Raw genomic sequence first — 15676 nt, forward strand, 5'->3', positions numbered from 1 at the left:
GTGCTGGTAGGGAGACATAATTTATTAAAGTCGCAAAGATAAAACTTAAACTGTTGAAAGTCTGAAATAATATCAGATAATGCTGGGAATGCACAGCAGGTCTGACAGCATCTGGAATAAAACGAAGTTCTGATAAAGTTGTCCAAAATGTGAATCATCTGTTTCTCTTTGCAGGTGCTGACAAACCTGATATGTATATCTGGTATTTTCTTTTATAATTGTTTATTAAAACACCAGATTCCTGCCACAACAAGATATCCAGACGGTCTTTGTGGTCGATTACTCAAAGTTTAGTTTAGAAATACAGCACTGAAACAGGCCCTTCGGCCCACCGTGTCTGTGCCGACCATCAACCACCCATTTATAATAATCCTACACTAATTCCATATTCCTACCACATCCCCACCTGTCCCTATATTTCCCTACCACCTACCTATACTAGGGGCAATTTATAATGGCCAATTTACATATCAACCTGCAAGTCTTTGGCATGTGGGAGGAAACCGGAGCACCCGGAGAAAACCCACGCAGACACAGGGAGAACTTGCAAACTCCATACAGGCAGTACCCAGAATTGAACCCGGGTCGCTGGAGCTGTGAGGCTGCGGTGCTAACCACTGCGCCATCTGTGCCGCCCTAAGTATCAACTGCAACTCCTGGTACTAAATAGAGAATATTGCATGCATAGCAGTGGAATGCAGAAATCATGAGATTTCCTTCCATATTCCCCAGTTACCCGCTGAATGTTTTCATTATATGTGTATTTAATGCAGAATCAGTTACAGGATTCCTTTTACTTTCAGATCCCGCAATACCATCTCCTTCATAATCCCACACAACTGATGTGACATCAGCAATTGTGCTGTGTGTCTGCTGCATAATGTTAAAAGTCCGAAACATAATGAAAAAATAAAACCATATACAGCATGGGTAGCTTTTCCAAGCTGTATCTATGTATGTGAGATATGTAAATCATGAGAGGCAGAGCTGATCATCTCTTACCACTCATGAGTTACTAGGAATACATTTTTCCATCAATATGCACATGATCTATTTACGATCTGTTTAGAGTAGTCACTTTGTGCTGTATTTCACGAGTAATTCTTATTGGCAATTAAAACCAAGTGAAATAGATGGTCGGGAATTGCTGGATAATCTTGGACACTTCGGCATTGTTGGGTGCCCAACGTAGGAGATGAGGAGCCTTGTGTTAACACTTGCTGCCTATTCCTCTTGTTAATGCATTGTAGAATAGTGGTATGACAAATCCAGACTGCTGAGAAGAACTGATATACAACTCCCTTTTAACCCTGCTCCAGTATGCGCCAATTTAAATTTATCCACATTAATTTCTAAGTGCAGTTCCTTCGCCCGTCTACTTCAATTGTCCAGATCACCATGAACACTATGAATCTCCCCTACACAGGTCACCTGGCCACTCTGGATTGGTATCATCAGGAAGTTTAGTATGCTGTAAGTACTCTTCCCCAAATTGTTTTAAAATTGTGGGCCAAAAAAAAGTGCTGGGGAACTCTGCTGCTCATTACCTGAAGACATTATTCCTATGATTATCAGTATCCGCTTTCTGCTGCCAGACTAACTTTCAGTCTAGCAAGCAAATTTGCCTTCATAGCATTTGTCCTTATCGCCTTTAAAAGTCTCAAGCACAAAACATTAGCAAAAGCCTATGAAAATCCAAGTTGATGCTATCTACTGTATACCCCTGATTATCAAATGCATCTATATCTTCAAAGAATTCCAGTAGATTTGTACCCTATTACTTATTGTTTCTAAAACCACATCACAAGCATTTTTGGATGCTGCGTTATTTAATGAGCATTGATTGCAACCAGTGAAGTGCATTCAAGCATTTCTACACTGGCAGCGTTGATCGACTGGTCTGTAATTCTTTGATTTGCATCTGGCAGTTGTTTTGAATAATTGGATTACATTAGTTATGCTAGTCAAGTACAGTCCTGATATTTATGGAGTTTCACAAAAATGTTTCATTAGTCCCTTGCCTTTAATTTGTCTCTACCAATGATCAGGTAAATGCTACCCCAGGAGCTGTTTGACTTGTTAGCTGGAGCAGGCTCTCTATTTGCTGCTTGACCTGGCCATCATTTAAATAGATACAGGTGCTTCAGAAACTGTTTCATGTTCTCTAGCAGCTGCAGACATTTCCAGTCTTTATATTGATGGTTTAATAAATATACAAATCTAGATGATTACATTGCTCTAAGCATTTCAATGCACTGGTGCATGGGAGACAGTTATTGCCAAATGCAGTTGCTGATTAACCGCAAGTTTATTACTTTTGTACTACAGGCCTGACATTTTTCACTAATGTAGCTTGACACGCTCCTGGAATTTTCTGACAACATCCATTTCTGGTGTGATGTCATACAGATCAGCGATGTCTTGTTTCCATTTGCCAGCATTTAGGCAGCGCTGAAAGCTATATTAAAACAGAAGCTGGCATTTAGAGTTAGTGCACTTGAAACAAGCACATGCACTGTTTTTCTGACCAGCATAGTGTTGGAATGTATGTGTGTTAATCCAGGGAGTGTTACGAATAAGGTTGAGGGCCTGTAGGTGCAAATTGCCACATAGGGTTATGATATTGTGGCTATAACAGAGATCAGGCTTAAAAATGAGCAGCAATGGGAACTAAGCATTCCTAGCTACAATGTATTCAGGATGGACAGGGAAGGATAAATGATAGGGGGGTGGTATATTGATCAAGGATAAATGTTACAGTTTTACTGAGGGACGGTATACTCAATGATTGAAAGACTGAATCTATTTGGTTAGAGTTAAAGAATAGAAAAAGAGCTGTTACATTTCAGCATGTTTACTGTACACTCCCTAATAGCGGCAGTAGCAAAGCTAGGCAAACTCAGAGAAATGTAGATAATGGAGCAGTGATAGTAGGCAACTTCAATTAGCTTCAACAAAAACAGGAAATGCTGAAAATATTCGGGTCAGGCAGCATCTGTGGAGAGAAAAACAGAGTTAACATTTTAGGTCGATAACTTCTCAATAGGAACTGGCAAAGGTTAGAATTGTAATAAGTTTTGACCAAGTGAAAGAGGGATGGGGAAGGAAGAACAAAAGGGAAGGTCTGTGATGATCCATTGAGTCATACAGCACCGAAACAGGCCCTTTGGCCCAACCAGCCCGCGCTGACCATCAACCACACATTTATACTAACCCTACATTAATCCCATTTTCCCTCTCAGCCCCACCTTCCCTCAATTCTCCTACCACCTACCTATACTAGGGGCAATTTTTACAATGGCCAATTTACCTATCAACCCGCAGGTCTTTGGCATGTGGGAGGAAACTGGAGCACCCGGAGGAAACCCACGCGGTCACAGGAAGAACTTGCAAACTCCGCACAGCCAGTACCCAGAACCGAACCTGGGTCGCTGGAGCTGTGAGGCTGCGGTGCTAGCCACTGCGCCACTGTGCCACCCATTGAATATGGAAGCTGGTGGGGTGGAAGGTGAAGACAAGGGGAATCCTATCAAGATTGAGGGAGGGGCAGGGGTGAGAGCAGAAGTACGTGAAATAGATCAGAGATGGTTGAGGGTCCTGTCCACCACGATGTGGGTGGTGAGTGGGGGGGTTGCGGGGGCAGTCCTCAGCTGAGGTCAATTAGTTTAATATAGATTGTGGCAAAACAGAGTCATGGGCAAGGAGGGTAAAGAATTTCTAAAATTTGTACAGGAAAACTTCCTTAACAAGTATGTTTTTAGCCCAATGAGGAAGGCAGCAGTGATGGATATAGTTCTGGGGAATGAAGTAGGGCAAGTTGGAGTTTGTTGCAGTATGAGAATAACTGGGTAATAGTGACACCAGTATAATTTGGGCTGAAGAGTGCCTGCAGAGTCTCATCGACAGGTTTGCGGCTTTAAAGACGTCTGCAATGAATTTGGCCTAACCATCAGCCTCAAGAAAACGAACATCATGGGGCAGGACGTCAGAAATGCTCCATCCATCAATATTGGCGACCACGCTCTGGAAGTGGTTCAAGAGTTCACCTACCTAGGCTCAACTATCACCAGTAACCTTTCTCTAGATGCAGAAATCAACAAGCGCATGGGAAAGGCTTCCACTGCTATGTCCAGACTGGCCAAGAGAGTGTGGGAAAATGGCGCACTGACACGGAACACAAAAGTCCGAGTGTATCAAGCCTGTGTCCTCAGTACCTTGCTCTCTGGCAACGAGGCCTGGACAACGTATGTCAGCCAAGAGCGACGTCTCAATTCATTCCATCTTCGCTGCCTCCGGAGAATACTTGGCATCAGGTGGCAAGACCGTATCTCCAACACAGAAGTCCTCGAGGTGGCCAACATCCCCAGCTTATACACACTACTGAGTCAGCGGCGCTTGAGATGGCTTGGCCATGTGAGCCACATGGAAGATGGCAGGATCCCCAAAGACACATTGTACAGCGAGCTCGCCACTGGTATCAGACCCACCAGCCGTCCATGTCTCCGCTATAAAGACGTCTGCAAACGCGACATGAAATCCTGTGACATTGATCACAAGTCGTGGGAGTCAGTTGCCAGTGTTCGCCAGAGCTGGTGGGCAGCCATAAAGGCGGGGCTAAAGTGTGGCGAGTCGAAGAGACTTAGCAGTTGGCAGGAAAAAAGACAGAGGCGCAAGGGAAGAGCCAACTGTGTAACTGACAATCAAATTTTTCTGCAGCACCTGTAGAAGAGCCTGTCACTCTAGAATTGGCCTTTATAGCCACTCCAGGCGCTGCTCCACACACCACTGACCACCTCCAGGCGCTTACCCATCGTCTCTCGAGATAAGGAGGCCAAAGAAGTTATGGAAAGGGAAAGAGAAAAATCAAAGATGAAAGTACTCAACCAGAAGAGAGCCAATTTCAGTGATTTGAGAAGGGATCCAGCACAGGTGGGCGGCGGACAAAGATAACAAGGTAACATAAAACGGGATTCAAAAATCTATTATAAACATTAAATGTAGAAGGATAGTTAAAGGAATGGTGGGGCCAATTCGGGATACAAAAGAAAATCATCTTGTGGAGGCAGAGGGCGTGACTAGGTACTTTGCAGCTACCTTCACAAAAGAAGAGGATGAAGTTAATGTTTCAGTATAGGAGAGGGAAATAGAGACATTGAATAGGATAAAAGTAGTAGAAAGAAGGTGCTAAATAAGTTGGCATCATTGCAAGTTAACAAGTCACCTGGTCCAAACGGAATCCATTCTAGGTTGCTGAATGAAGCTCCGTTGGAGATATCGGAAGCTCTGTCCACAATTTCTCAACCTCCTTGCAGCTGTGCAGCAATGCGGAACGTGCTGCGCAGGGAAAACAGGCTGCACCCAACCAACATTCCTTTTAAGGTGCGTGCATGAGTGCAACAAGCAGGCTGCGCACAGCATAGAGAAATTTGAGGGAACATTGTTAGCAGACTTCAGTAGGACACCCTCCCTGTGTCTGCGTGGGTTTTCGCCGGGTGCTCCGGTTTCCTCCCACATCCAAAGACTTGCAGGTGATCGGTAAATTGGTTGTTGTAAATTGCCCCTAGTGTAGGGAGGTGATAAGGAATATGCATTTACTGTAGGGTTAGTATAAATGGGTGGAGCTTTTATTAGTAGGGGGATCGAGTTTCGGAGCCACGAGGTCATGCTGCAGCTGTACAAAACTCTGGTGAGACCGCACCTGGAGTATTGCGTGCAGTTCTGGTCACCGCATTATAGGAAGGATGTGGAAGCTTTGGAAAGGGTGCAGAGGAGATTTACTAGGATGTTGCCTGGTATGGAGGGAAGGTCTTACGAGGAAAGGCTGAGGGACTTGAGGTTGTTTTCGTTGGAGAGAAGGAGGAGGAGAGGTGACTTAATAGAGACATATAAGATAATCAGTGGGTTAGATAGGGTGGATAGTGAGAGTCTTTTTCCTCGGATGGTGATGGCAAACACGAGGGGACATAGCTTTAAGTTGAGGGGTGATAGATATAGGACAGATGTTAGAGGTAGTTTCTTTACTCAGAGAGTAAAGTGGAACGCCCTGCCTGCAACAGTAGTAGACTCGCCAACTTTAAGGGCATTTAAGTGGTCATTGGATAGACATATGGATGAAAATGGAATAGTGTAGGTCAGATGGTTTCACAGGTCGGCGCAACATCGAGGGCCGAAGGGTCTGTACTGCGCTGTAATGTTCTAATTCTAATGGGTGAAATGGGCAGACAGGTGGCTGATACAATTTAATGCTACAAGTGTGAAATGTTGCACTTTTGCAAAAGCAACATGTAGAGGCAGTATAATCTAAATGATACTATTCTGAGGGAACTGCAGGAGCAGAGGGATCTGAGGGTGCATATTCATAAATCCTTGAAGGTGGCAGGGCGAGATAAGGCAGTTAAGAAAGCAAATGAGATATAAAAGCAAAATCTGAAATAAAAACAAGAAATGCTGGAACCACTCAGCAGGTCTGGCAGCATCTGTGGAAAGAGAAGCAGAGTTAATGTTTCGGGTCAGTGACCCTTCTTCGGAACCAAATGAGATACTTCGCTTTGTAAATAGGAACATTCAATACAAAAAGAAGGAAGTCATGCTAAACCTTTATAAGTCATTGGTTAGGCCTTCGCTGTAGTATAGTGCACAGTCCTGGGAACTACACTTTGGGAAGAGTGTAAAGGTACTGGAAAGGGTGCGAAGGAGGTTTACCAGGGATGCGGGACTTCAGTTATGTGGATTGGAGAAGCTGGGGATTGTTCTCCTTCGAGCAAAGAATGTTAAAGGGAGACCTAATAGAGGTATTCAAAATCATGATGGAACAAGATAACTAATTTGGAGGTTTATGAGAATAGATTTGGGATGTAAGACTAAATTGGACAGCTCTTTTGAAAAACTGACATAGGCTACCTTCTGTGCTGTAAGTTTCTATGATTATATGATGAAGCCATGTGAATATAAACAATGATTCTGATTCCCTTCTTAAAGTGATTTCCCTCAAAATGTTATTCCATTATTTTCCTGTTACTTTCAGGCTTTAACTTCACAGACTGGTTTAGTTGTCCCAATAACCCTGACTGCCCTGATGTAAGAAGGGAACTGGATGTTTTTTAAAAATATATTTTCTCAGTATGTGGGCAACACTGACAGGGCTGCACATATTGCCCACCCCTAGTTGCCTGATCCATGATTTTTTTTAAAGCAATTTTATTGCTGGCCTGAAATGCTTTAAACTTTGAGCTGAATTATTACTGTCCCTGCACACAGACGGTCAATAAAAGGACTGAACCCACTCAAAATATGAATTAAGTATTGATACCATGCTGTCAGCCAATGAATTGGAGGCAGAGTGGCGGGATTTATGACTGGACTTACAGCAAACAACTTCTATTTACTCAGAAAACAGAATCAATTTAAACAGAGTCTGTATGAACTAGAGCAAGCCAAATTCATGACAGACACTATAGCAAAGTCTCCCAATAAAAGTAAGATTATTTCTCCAGCAAAATGCAGTGAGTGCAGCATAGTTACATAATACAAATTGTGTGTGTAAAATCAATCTCGGTCACACACAGCGGTGCAGCCTCGAGGCATGATTGTCAGGAGAATTATCCAATCATCTCCATTCTGGCCCAGACTTGTGGTGCCACAATATGCAGCCTTCAAATTTATACATCACTGCTGGTATTAAATTGCCAGTATTTCAAACTGTTTCATTGCAACAGTTTGCATCATTCTGAGAAGTATGCTTTGTCTTGAGCTGTTGCACCGGATTTGTTTTAGAGTCTAGCACATTTTTTTGAGTGCCCTATAAATTCTGATTGGGTACAACCAGGATTCTCACAGCAATCTGCATCACTAGGATAGCCCCTTCTGAATTGTATCCACTCATTCCACTGTGACAAACCTTTACCAACATTATTATTCTAGCTTTATGTTCCAGTAGATGGTGCACCTTTTCCATTATTATGGGATGAATTTTACACCGCCCCAACGGGTCGGATGGTGGCGTGGGGGTGGCGTAAAATTGAGGGCGTGCTGGGGCTGTGAAAGGCTGCCCAGCGATAGCTGCCGGCCTTTCCGCGCCCCGAGGTGGTGCCATGGCAGTCAGGCACAGGGTGCCCAATTGAGGGCTGCCCCTGCCTCCCAACCCATCCTCGGGACCCAAGGCGCCCCCCCCTCCCCCCAAACAACCACTCCAGCCTCACCAGGGAAGGACTGATCCCCCTGGTGAGGCATGCCCCTACTTACCTTCCCTCCTACATCCATGGCGTTGGCTGGGCTGCAGTCCCAGCAGTGGCCACTGCTTCTCACTGATTGGCCAGCAGCTTACTGAAGCGGGACCTCCTCCCTCAAGTGGGTGGAAGACCCGCCTCGGGACAATTAAAGCCCAGGGACCCATAAAATGCGGGACGGATCCCCGGGCTAGGCTGAAGCGGGCTCGCCATCTACTTTTGCGTCGGTTGCGAATTTCTGTCCGCCTAAGGTAAAATCCAGCCCTATGTCTGTAGTTCCATATGTTGCTCAATACATGACTGGACCACATTTGAGTTTCGCAGTATCTTGGGTTCACATTCCCAGGTTGATGTATCCATAAATGGTTCAAATTAAAATGATAACAGTGCAATTTTACACCCCTTACAAAGTGAAGTTACACCAAAGAGAACCTCAAATGCCAATATTTTGATTTGTGTACTACTATCCCCCTATGAGCTGATCCCATTTTTCACAAACTGGACCTTTTGGACTTATCCTTCAAAGATCTGATCAGAACGATTTGAAATGTTGCATTTTTATTTAAACATCTGGAGTGGTGTATATAACTCTGGTCACCTAATCCAACGGAGGATGTATGGTTGGTCCAAAGATAATTTTGAAAGCGGGCGTATGAGCAATGATGAAAGATTGGGAAACTTGGGCTCTTGTTCCTGCAAAATAAAGGAAGCCTGGATCTTATTGAAGCTTTCAAGATCTGGCTGTTGACCCAGGCGCTGCACTGAATAATTTAAACATCAGAGAACACGAGTTTAAATATTAGGCATTTGAAGGAGTAAGATGGGAAGTCGTGTGAATCTTTTTCCACTCATAAAGTAATAAACTTGCATAAGTTACCAAGGCAGGTTGCTGAAATGGTTAGTGGAAATGGGACCAAACGGCAATGAATACATTTCTGTTGAGAAGACAGGTACATGTGGTAAAAAAACTATTCAAAAAGTCACAGGGCTGTTAAACCTAATGACTCTTCCTTGTTCTGAAAATGTCTATGTTTGGCATTAGACATTGACATTTCACAAATATGCTGTAACACAACATCTTGATTTTAAGAATCTATTTTCACAGTGAGCATTTACACAAGATTGAGCGATCAGTTAAGGAATTGCATTCCATTAATATCATTGTCACATGCTAATTCAGTCCAAATGTCATATGCCATTAAGCCTAATGTGAAAATTACATTACCTATTTTCATTTTTATTGGACTGTGATACATTGCTGACGAAAACCTCAGTGTCCCTTACTTTTCCATTCTTTAATATGCATTTGTTTTGTGCCTGGAGGAAACTGTTGTCGCTGGAGAATGAAACTAGTTTTCATTTTTTTTGTTGTGCCTAACATCTGTATTAAATATTACTAGGTTAGTGTAGTGTCATTGTCTTTGGCCTCCTTGTCTCGGGAGACAATGGGTAAGCGCCTGGAGGTGGTCAGTGGTTTCTGAAGCAGCGCCTGGAGTGGCTATAAAGGCCAATTCTAGAGTGACAGACTCTTCCACAGGTGCTGCAGATAAAATTGGTTGTTGGGGCTGTTCCACAGTTGGCACTCTCCTTGCGTTTCTGTCTTTTTTCCTGCCAACTGCTTAGTCTCTTCGACTTGCCATGCTTTAGCCCTGCCTTTCTGGTTGCCCACCAGCTCTGGCGATCACTGGCAACTGACTCCCACGACTTTTGATCAATGTCGCAGGACTTCATGTCGCGTTTGCAGACGTCTTTATAGCGGAGACATGGACGGCCGGTGGGTCTGGTACCAGTGAAGAGCTCGCAGTACAATGTGTCCTTGGGGATCCTGCCATCTTCCATGCGGCTCACATGGCCAAGCCATTTCAAGCGCCGCTGGCTTAGTAGGGTGTATATGCTGGGGATGTTGGCCACCTCGAGGACTTCTGTGTTGGAGGTACGATCCTGCCACCTGATGCTAAGGATTCTCCGGAGGCAGCGAAGATGGAATGAATTGAGACGTCGCTCTTGGCTGACGTACATTGTCCAGGCCTCGCTGCCATAGAGCAAGGTACTGAGGACACAGGCTTGATACACTTGGACTTGTGTGTTCTGTGTCAGTGCGCCATTTTCCCACACTCTCTTGGCCAGTCTGGACATAGCAGAGGAAGCCTTTCCCGTGCGCTTGTTTAATTCTGCATCGAGAGACAGGTTACTGGTGATAGTTGAGCCTAGGTAGGTGAACTCTTGAACCACTTCCAGAGTGTGATCGCTGATATTGATAGATGGGGCATTTCTGACGTCCTGTCTCATGATGTTTGTTTTCTTGCAGCTGATGGTTAGGCTAAATTCATTGCAGGCAGCCGCAAACCTGTCGATGAGTCTCTCCAGACACTCTTCAGTGTGAGCTGTTAATGCAGCATAGTCAGCAAAGAGGAGTTCCCTGATGAGGACTTTCCATACTTTGGTCTTCGCTTTTAGACAGGCAAGGTTGAACAACCTGCCACCCGATCTTGTGTGAAGGAAAATTCCTTCTTCTGAGGACTTGAAAGCATGTGAGAGCAACAGGGAGCAGAAAATCCCAAACAGTGTAGGTGCGAGAACACAGCCCTGTTTCACTCCACTCAGGGTTGGAAAGGCGCTGATGAGGCGCCGCTATGCTGAATTGTGCCTTTCATACTGTCATGGAATGAGGTGATGATACTCAGTAGCTTTGGTGGGCAAAGTAGTCTGAAGAGACCACATCTGCTAATGAGGTCAAAGGCTTTGGTGAGGTCAATGAAAGCAACGTAGAGGGGCATCTGGTGTTCACGGCATTTCTCCTGTAGCTGGCGAAGGGAGAACAGCATGTCAGTGGTGGATCTCTTTGCTCGAAAGCCACACTGTGCCTCAGGATAGACATGCTCAGCCAGCTTCTGGAACCTGTTTAAAGTGACACGAGCGAAGACTTTCCCCACTATGCTGAGCAGAGAGATTCCACGGTAGTTGTTGCAGTCACCGCGGTCACCCTTGTTCTTATAGAGGGTGATGATATTGGCATCGCGCATGTCCTGTGGTACTGCTCCCTCATCCCAGCACAGGCAAAGCAGTTCGTGCAGTGCTGAAAGTATGGCCTGGCACTCTTGATGATTTCAGGGGTAATGCTGTCCTTCCCAGGGGCTTTTCCGCTGGCTAGAGAATCAATGGCATCACTGAGTTCTGATTTTGTTGGCTGTACGTCCAGCTCATCCATGACTGGCAGAGACTGGGCTGCATTGAGGGTGGTCTCAGTGACAACATTTTCCCTGGAGTACAGTTCTAGGTAGTGTTCCACCCAGCGGTCCATTTGCTTGCGTTGGTCAGTGATTCTGTCCCCTGATTTAGATTTGAGGGGGGCAATCTTCTTGATGGTTGGCCCAAAAGCTCTCTTAATGCCATCATACATTCCTCTGATATTTCCTGTGTCAGAGGCCAGCTGAATACGACTGCATAGGTGTTGCCAGTAGTAATTTGTGCAGCGCCTGGCTGTTCTTTGTGCAACGCGTCTGGCAGCTTTAAGTGCTACGGATGTTAACTTGCTGGGGACTTTCTTGTAGTTCAGCAGTGCAATGCGCTTGGTGGCTATGACAGGTTCCAGCTCTTCAATGTGAGATTGAAACCAGTCTGCATTCCGCTTCGCACGATTGCCACAGGTGTTCATTGCTGAGTCATAGATGGCGTCTCTGATGTGGGCCCACTTGGTCCCTGCATCCCCTGTGGGAGTGTTTTGGAGGACTTTTTCAAGTGAATTTAGAAACTTACGTAACAGCTGTGGATGAGAAATTCTGCTCGTGTTGATGCGCGGGCGGCCCTTCTGCTTGGAGTGATGCAGCTTCTTTGGTTTGAGTCTAACCTTGCTGCACACCATGGAGTGGTCGGTGTCGCAGTCCGCACTGTGGAAGCTGCGTGTGATTTGAACGCTGTTTAGAGAGGCTCGCCTTGTGACGATGAGGTCCAGCTGGTGCCAACGACGTGATCTTGGGTGCCTCCAAGAAACCTGGTGACAGGGTTTAGTGTGAAAGAATGAGTTGGTGATGCAGAGGTTATGATAGGTACACAACTCAAGCAGTTTCTGTCTTTTCTCATTCATCCTTCCAATGCCATAGCGCCCAAGGCAGGAGAGCCATGAGTCATGGTCGGCCCCAACCCTTGAACTCCCTATATTGTCTGATAAAAATTCCCAACATTTTACAAGCAGTCACATTGCACCAGATGTGAGGCTTATATTTTTTGTGTCTGTTTCCATTATGGTCTCTTACGTGAGACTACCAGTTGGTATTTAATTGTAACCATATTGTGGTGAACTCTGTGCAGCACAGGCATTGACTTTTGAAAGTGCCCCATCTCACTTATATAGTTGGTAGAGGATTTTTATTCCCATCATCCTGGCTGATTCAGACAGGTTGCAGATGCAGAAAGCTAATATTTAACCCAGTCTACGGCCCAGTCTCTCACTAGTGAAATGTCTACTGTAAAATAGAGGTGTAATTTGAAAAATAGTAGAATTACAGCATAGAGGGAGGTCCATCACACTTTGAGCTACTTTGAGCAGATCCTTGCCTACTCCCTGTAGTCATTTTTTCTATTTACTGAATTAATTCCTGGCAACTGGTAGATTCACATTGTTTTGTCTGTTTTAATTTTAGAACTGCTCAATTTGCAGCTTGGTCTTTCTTTTCTCACACCTTATGTATGGGCCTTTTCTGTGTCTCCATACCTTCCAACCATTGCACACTCTGCATCAGCTCACTGATCTTTTCTGTCATGCTGTTAAGCAGTTTGCAGGGCATTTAGCAACTGAACTCCCTCTTTGTGATTGGTGTGTTTGCTTATTTTATCTCCATACCATTTTACTATAAGCTGACATCCAGCCAATGGTCTTTTTGCCTGTATTGTTTGCTCTCTGCTTCTGGGACATCTCTGCTACTACATTCTCAATATTCGTGCCATTATTTTTGTAAAAAGTATCATGCGATGACGTCATATTTTAGGATTTTTTTGTCCATTTTGCAGCAGAAATCTTTTGGGGAAAAGATTTATATTGACTGTAAATAATCAATTTGTTTGCCTGTCTTAGGAATAGCCCCAATTATGTTGGAAAGTGTCTCTTCAGGCTGTGAACAAGGGAGATAGAAGGCAGAGATACAGGCAGGCAGTCAACTGGGTCTGCAAACAGAAAGTTATGAGGAAAGTAAAATTCTGCAGATGCTGGAAATCTGAAATAAAACAAAGTGCTGGAAATACTCAGCAGGTCTGGCAGCATCTGTGGAGAGAAGCAGAGTTAACGTTTCAGGTCAGTGACCCTTCATCAGAACTTGAAAATCTGATGAAAGGTAAAACTGGTAAAAACCAGTTTGAACCAGCAAACAGTGAAGCGTGCTACTGGAAAAAGGAGCTGTTTTTTTCTCTCTCAGCAAAAATTCTACAAGGAACTACAGGCCAAGTTAATTACCTAAGGAAATAAACCATTTTGTTTCGTTGAAGGTAGCAAAACGCTTTTTTACTTCCAAGCTAGAAAGTATTTGCTTCAAGATTGAATCTCTCTTAACTGTATTTGCTGGAATTTGAAGTAAAGTTTCGACTGAGATCTACAATCTTAAAATCCAAATAATAGACTTGTCATTATACTCAGTGTTTAGAGAACAGTTTGATGCCTGCTACAGCTGAAGAGTTTGAATACCTATCAAATCAAATCTGTGTCAAGACTTGGAGTAGCATTTGATTATTTCTACATTAGAATATCTATCCAACAGGAATGTAACCCTCAAAGACTTATTTATTCTTAAGAAACAGCTAATTTTTAAAAACAGCACTTTTAAAACTGGTAAACTGTTAGTTTTTGAGTGTATGTGTGTGAATGGGGGAGTTAGATTAAAATAAGAAGCTATAAGGTTTTTAGACATAGGTTTATCTTAATAGTGTTTAAGATTTAGATTTTTAATAAATAGTTAATTTGTTATCTAAAGATACCTGGTTTGGTCTATTTTATTTTGTAGGTTACTGAAGTGCTTAATTTGGCTGTTTTCCAGTTGGGTGGGGAAACTTTAATAATATGCTGCGACCTGTAGAGTGACGGGACTGAATTGACAGTGCGTTGCTTCCATTTCAGTCGTAAGACTAGTTCGAATGTATTTTACCTGTACCTTCTGCAGCTTGTGTTTAATGGTTGCAGTCATATCTATTACAAAGCAAGATGCTTGTGGTTGTTGGAGACCAAACATCTAAGCCCCAGGACATCACTGCAGGAGTTCCTCAGGGTAGTGTCCTAGGCTCAACCCTCTTCAGCTGCTTCATCAATGATGTACCCTTGATCATTGTTAAATTCCAGAAAGCTTGTTATGAAAGGATAATTCTCGAGCCTATATTTACTCGGTTTCATATTTATTGTGCAGAGTAACATGTAACTCCTGACTCGAAACCCTCCAGCAGTCTCGGTGAGTGTCCGCTTATAAGTGCTCAATTAAGACTCCAGTTAACACCCTCACCTGCATATAATCAAACCATTGACATACAATTAACAGATTAACAATCATAAGGTTAGAAGTGGGAGATTCGTTAATGATTGCACAGTGTTCAGTACCATTCGTGACTCCTCAGACGCTGAAGCAGTCCGTGCTCACGTGCGGTAAGACATGGACAACATTCAGACTTGGGCTGATAAGTAGCAAGTAACATTCATGCCACACAGGTGCCAGGCAATGGCCATCTCAACAACGGAGAATGTAACTATCACCTCTTGACATTCAGCAGCACTACCAACACTGAATTCCTCAACCATCACATGCTGGGGGTTACCACTGACCAGAAACTTAATTAGACCAGCTATATAAATACTGTGGCTACAAGATCAGGTCAGAGGCTGGGAATTCTGTGGCGAGTAACTTGCCTCCCAATTCCCCAAAGCCTGTCCACCATCTACAAGGCACAAGTTAGGAGTGTGATGAAATACTCTTCTCTTGCCTGGATGAGTGCAGCTCAACACCATTCAGGACAAAACAGCATCTTGATTGTCACCCCGTTCACCAATTTAAACATTCACTCCCTCCACCACCAGTGCACAGTGGCAGCAGTGTGTACCATATGCAAGATGCACTGCAGTAACTCACCAAGCCTCCTTTGACAGCACCTCCCAAACCTGTGACTTCTACCACCGAGAAGGACAAGGGCAGCAGACGCATGGGAACACCACCACCTGAAAATTCCCCTCCAACTTACACATCATCCTAAATTAGATCTGTATCACTATTCCTTCACTGTCACTGAGTCAAAAACCTGGAACTTCCTTCCTTACAGCACTGTGGCTGTACCTACACCATATGGACTGCAGCGGTTCAAGAAGACAGTTCACCACCTCACAGACAATTAGGAATGCGCACCAAGTGTTGGCCTTGATAGTGACGCTCACATCCCATGAAAGAATAAAAAAAATCCTCAAATTGCTTGCAGACTGATTGATC

The 15676-nt window shown here is 44.0% G+C and overlaps 1 protein-coding gene across 2 annotated transcripts in view; it reads left to right on the forward strand.

The window, feature by feature from the left end:
- The window catches only part of ppil2 (peptidylprolyl isomerase (cyclophilin)-like 2), a 462593-nt gene that overhangs the window by 175783 nt on the left and 271134 nt on the right, over positions 1-15676 (forward strand). The gene's annotated exons all lie outside the window — the stretch shown is intronic.

Source organism: Heterodontus francisci, chromosome 23 (assembly GCF_036365525.1).
Source record: "Heterodontus francisci isolate sHetFra1 chromosome 23, sHetFra1.hap1, whole genome shotgun sequence".
Classification (NCBI taxonomy): domain Eukaryota; kingdom Metazoa; phylum Chordata; class Chondrichthyes; order Heterodontiformes; family Heterodontidae; genus Heterodontus; species Heterodontus francisci.